This window comes from Oncorhynchus mykiss, chromosome 25 (genome assembly GCF_057628025.1).
Source record: "Oncorhynchus mykiss isolate SJ-2025 chromosome 25, ASM5762802v1, whole genome shotgun sequence".
Classification (NCBI taxonomy): domain Eukaryota; kingdom Metazoa; phylum Chordata; class Actinopteri; order Salmoniformes; family Salmonidae; genus Oncorhynchus; species Oncorhynchus mykiss.
Window position 1 is genome coordinate 30,265,309 of NC_143046.1, and position 6,004 is coordinate 30,271,312.

The window sequence follows — 6,004 nt, forward strand, 5'->3', positions numbered from 1 at the left end:
AGAGAACTGGGTATTTCACAACAATGGTATATGGTAAAAGTAACATACACATTTTAAGTACAGTAGTACAGTTCAGTGTGTCCAAATGTATGTCAGGTGCAGAGACACAGAAGTGCAGAGAACTGTAGTTATAGATTCTTACACCAGATAATGTGATTCACCAAGACGTTTGCAGACATCTTGTCTATGCCAAGTCTTCTTTCATTGATCGAGACAGGTGTATGTCCACCCCAAAGTACCTCATATCATGATGACATAGACCTGGCTCGATCAATGTGTGAGAAGACTTGAAATGGACACGATGACGGCGCACGCACAGTGCATTCGGAAAGTATTCAGACCCGTTGACGTTTTACCATTTTGTTATGTTACAGCATAATTCTTAAATGGATTAAATCGTTTTTCCCCTCATCAATCTACACACAATACCTCATAATGCAAAGAAAAACAGTTGTTTTTTTTAATTGTTGCAAATGTTTAAATCCCCCTGAAATATCACATTTACATAAGTAAATTCAGACCCTTTACTCAATACTTTGTTGAAGTACCTTTGTCAGCTATTACAGCCTCAAGTCTTCTTGGGTATGACGCTACAAGTGTGGCACACCTGCATTTGGGGAGTTTCTCCCATTTTTCTCTGCAGATACTCTAAAGCTCTGTCAGGTTGGATGGGGAGCGTTGCTGCACAGCTATTTTCAGCTCTCTCCGGAGATGTTAGATTGGGTTCAAGTCCGGGCTCTGGCTGGGCCACTCAAGGACATTCAGAGACTTGTCTCGAAGCCACTCCTGCGTTGTCTTGGCTGTGTGCTTAGGGTCATTGTCCTGTTGGAAGGTGAACCTTCGCCCCAGTCTGAGGTCCTGAGCGCTCTGGAGCAGGTTTTCATCAAGGATCTCTCTGTACTTTGCTCCGTTAATCTCTGCCTCGAACCTGACTAGTCTCCCAGTCCCTGGAGCTGAAAAGCATCCCCACAGCATGATGCTGCCACCACCGTGCTTCACCATAGGGATGGTGGCAGGTTTCCTCCAGACGTGACTCTTGGCTTTCAGGCCAAAGATAATCTTGTTTCTCATAGTCTGTGAATCTTTAGGTACCTTTTGGCAAACTCCAAAGGGGCTGTCATGTCCCTTTACTGAGGAGTGGCTTCTGTCTGGCCACTCTACAATAAATGTCTGAATGGTCGAGTGCTACAGAGATGGTTGTCCCTCTGGAAGGTTCTCCCATCTCCACAGAGGAACTCTGACCAAGGCCCTTTTCCCCCGATTGCTCAGTTTGACCGTGCGCCCAGCTCTAGGAAGAGTCTTGGTGGTTCTAAACTTCTTCCATTTGAGAATGATGGAGGCCACTGTGTTCTTCGGGACCTTCAATGCTGCTAAAAACCTGTTTTTCGCTTTGTCATTATGGGGTATTGTGTGTAGGTTGATGAGGCGGGGGGGGGGGGGGGGTTATTTAATCCATTTTAGAATAAGGCTCTAACTGGAAAAGTCAAGGGGTATGAATACTTTCCGAATGCACTGTATTGCTGGACGACTTTATGGAGCAAAAAAAGTATTTTCATAACGGAGCATTTTCTGAATTCAAACTGACCCCCTGCAACTGGACATACATTTGATGAGACTCCTGTTTGCCCAAATCGAGGACGAAGACGGCATCGCTAATGTCATGGCGTGCCCTTGGGGGGGGGGGGGGGGGGGGGGGGGGGATCATAGCCCCCCCCCCCCCCCCCCCCTCTCTCTTCACAGTTTTATGACTTAACGACAGGTTGTGAATTCCTTGCAGAAACACTCTCTTCACTGCCATGGAGTATTGAGGGAGAGAACCTATGGAGAACAAAAGACACTGTTCCCACCAAGACTCCTACATCCCCAAATTGAAGAATGAAACAATATTCCTATTTTAGAGAAATTGGTAGGTGATCGGTGGGAAATCAAAGAACGACCATGTCAAATTTGTTTCATTTTGTGACTTCATGAAAGACAGTATAACCACATTACTGTATCTTTGTTTGTATACACTTCTCAATTATGGGATTTGCATCGGAATGTTGTATAGAATAAATTAATTAAGTATAAGAATACTTTTGGAAAGATAACAATGTGATTTTAGTCTTCTAAATAAGAATTATTTTTCATAGTAACTTATGATCAGTCAGTGACCCCGCCCCAAGTGAACACAGACGTTGGGTGGAAATTATGAAACGCTCCGTTTTCTACTCCAATATAAAAAAACGCGACAAATTGTACATTAGACCAGAGAGCATGGAGCTGTAGCGTCGTTGAAATGGTTGGCAATTTAAATACAGACCAGAGGACATAGGGACGCTGGTGTTACAAATGGTTAAGAAGAAAAGTTCTACAAAACTGAAGACTACGCATTCAGTCTGCAGCTGTTTGAGTACATTAGTCTGGTAAACGCGACCGATCGAACGACCAAATGGTACTCTGAAAGGTCCATTCTGGAGAACATTTCACTATCGAATGACAATTGGTATCCCTGACGTATCCATTATAACAAGCTACAACTACGAAAGACTTTGATCTCTAGTGGACAAACCAGAAACTTTCTGTCGACTGATTCTCCAGCAGAGGGACCGGTGATCACAGAGAGAGACAAAAAAGACCTACAGTTGTAAATATATAAAATGCCATTTATTTTTGAATGAGAGGCTGTTCATGTGCAAAGTGTTAGCATTTCCATGAGCCTAGTTATCAGATGTGTGTACGATAGTGGAGTCCTTTGTCTTTCCCACTCTATCTGTCCCCACCCCTTTCCATTGTCTACCAAGCCGTCATATCGGGCTTAGTCCACTAGGAACTTTTCATTTTATTATGTAGTAACCAATGTATAACCTATTCTGTGTGTGTGTTTATGCAATTCTGTGTGATTATTTAGTTAGTAAATAAATAATTAAGCCAATTCCAAGGGTTTGCGACCTTCAGAATATGACTGATGAGGCAATAATACATTAATAAGTGTACAGTAACTCTTTAAACAACATTTTCCCGTGGTGCCCTGACTTCCTAGTTACTTAATGTTTACGTGATTATTTAAATCAAGTAATAATAATTACACATAGAGAACTGATTTCATATAACAGTTGTTACATTAATGAATAGTCCACAGACATGACACTAAGGTTGGTCAAAACGTCTCTGTGCTACACCAAACAGTACCTGTCCTGTAACTCCCAGTAATAGATAGCAACAATGTTGGTTAAATATCATTATCTGGTGTAACAGTGTAGCTAAGAGAACTGGTGATCAGCAGATGATGGGAGAGGTGGTCATGATGGAATTGCTATTCCAAGGAGACATATGGTAAATTCAGGGAATACTTGTAAAGCTGTGAGAGGAGTGTTTTGATCAAACTGCCATTCAGATTCTCATGAGTCATGTGCTTGAAATCGAGCATAATGTCTAATCCCTCGAGAGGGATACAGTTCACAGGAAACAGTTATGCTACAATGGCACACGCAGGCAAAGGAATTCTGTTTCTGTATCAAAAATCCAGTTCAGGAAGAAGCCCAGGCACCACACGGTATTATGTGTAAGACAAAAAACAAACAAAATTATACTTTGAACAACAGTTGAACCATGCCAGCACAACATCAACATTAGGGTAGACTAGTTGAACATACAACAATATCAAGCCTAATAAAAAGAAATAGGGCATAATCTTCAACCTTTGCACAGTGACCAGACCGTACAAATGAGCCTAGGTACTGTAGGCAGGCAGACCGTATCTACCTACAACCATGTCTATCAGGCATGCTTAGGAAAATATATTTTAAGGTATAGCTTCAGTTTTAGAGATTTACAATAGTAAATTGTTGTATTATTGTTTCTCCTCACTGTTTGCTTGTAAACTTAGCTATCTATGGCTATACAATACTTGTTATTTACATCTGTTTGGAATCGTATCTTGCATTATACCTATAATTTTTGGACTGAAATGCATCCAAGGTCATAATCATAACCAATGTCAACCCTCGTCAATTTTGTTACATAGCCAACTAGTAAATTACTTACAGTTGCTGATGCGACACGTTTGCTAACAAGTTACAAATGCGAGGCAAGTGGCGCAGCGGTCTAAGGCACTGCATCTCAGTGCTAGAGGCATCACTACAGACACCCTGGTTCGAATCCAGGCTGTATCACAACTGGCCATGATTGGGAATCCCATAGAGCGGTGCACAATTGGCGTCGTCTGGGTTTGGCCGGTGTAGGCCGTCATTGTAAATAAGAATTTGTTCTTAACTGACTTGCCTAGTTAAATAAAGTTTAAATTAAAAAAAAATATATAAAAAATAACAAGTTAGCAGGCACCAGGCTAAATAGCTAGCCAACTCCAGTCATGTACAAATGTTTGCTGGTAAACCTAGCTTTAGGTGTCACGTTCGCCATATTGATGAGACCAAGGCGCAGCGTGATAAGCATACATTCTTCTTGTGCTGACAGGCAACTACACATAGACAATACAAAAACTAAACCAATCACCCATGTCACACCCTGACCTAACCAAAATAATAAAGAAAACAAAGATAACTAAGGTCAGGGCGTGACATTAGGTGGCTGGTTGTAAAGTTGTAGCTTGCTGTTTAGTAGCTAGTCATACCTATGACTGAAAAGCTAATAGGTTTATATATGGCTACTGGTAGTTGTTTAGCTAGCTAAATTAGCAAACAGAAAAATAATTTAATTTCACCCCACTGTAGTATGTTAGCCAGCAATACGCAATATAGGTTTCAGTGGATAAATCAAATCAAATCAAATGTATTTAAAAAGCCCTTCGTACATCAGCTGATATCTCAAAGTGCTGTACAGAAACGCAGCCAAAAACCCAAAACAGCAAGCAATGCAGGTGTTGAAGCACGTTGGCTAGGAAAAACTCCCTAGAAAGGCCAAAACCTAGGAAGAAACCTAGAGAGGAACCAGGCTATGAGGGGTAGCCAGTCATCTTCTGGCTGTGGAGATTATAACAGAACATGGCCAAGATGTTCAAATGTTCATAAATTACCAGCATGGTCAAATAATAGGTCTGGGACAGGTAGCACGTCCGGTGAACAGGTCAGGATTCCATAGCCGCAGGCAGAACAGTTGAAACTGGAGCAGCAGCACGGCCAGGTGGACTGGGGACAGCAAGGAGTCATCATGCCAGGTAGTCCTGAGGCATGGTCCTAGGGCTCAGGTCCTCCGAGAGAGAGAAAGAAAGAGAGAATTAGAGAGAGCATACTTAAATTCACACAGGACACCAGATAAGACAGGAGAAATGCTCCAGATATAACAAACTGACCCTAGCCCCTCGACACATAAACTACTGCAGCATAAATACTGGAGGCTAAGACAGGAGGGGTCAGGAGATACTGTGGCCCCATCCGATGATACCCCCGGACAGGGCCAAACAGGAAGGATATAACCCCACCCACTTTGCCAAAGCACAGCCCCCACACCACTAGAGGGATATCTTCAACCACCAACTTACCATCCTGAGACAAGGCCGAGTATAGCGCACAAAGATCTCCGCCACGGCACAACATAAGGGGGTGCGCCAACCGAGACAGGAAGATCACATCAGTGACTCAACCCACTCAAGTTAGCTCGGTGCTTTGCAGGAAACATAACTTACTTAGCTAGGCATCGTATTTGTTATCTGCCCTCTTGGTGCTGGCATCGGCTGTAGCTGAGCTTCTAAACCTTTTGTTTCGAATCCTATTTGCTATATTCCGGTTGAAACATGTATGGTTGAATATCACCAATTTCAGTTGTGCCCAAAGGATTGTTGTTAGTGTCTGCCTCCTTTTAAATAAAGCCTGGCTTGAGGGAGGGACGGGGGCCAGAGCAACACAAGTTGTAGTCTTTCAGCGACTGGAAAATGATGTCTGCTTGTATATTTAGCAATGAATCCGCCGATATCAACATCGCTGAAAGAAGTCCACTGGCTCAATCGAACAAGGACAACCATATCGACACCCACAAAAATGTTTAGTATGATCAGTAGAACATAGAG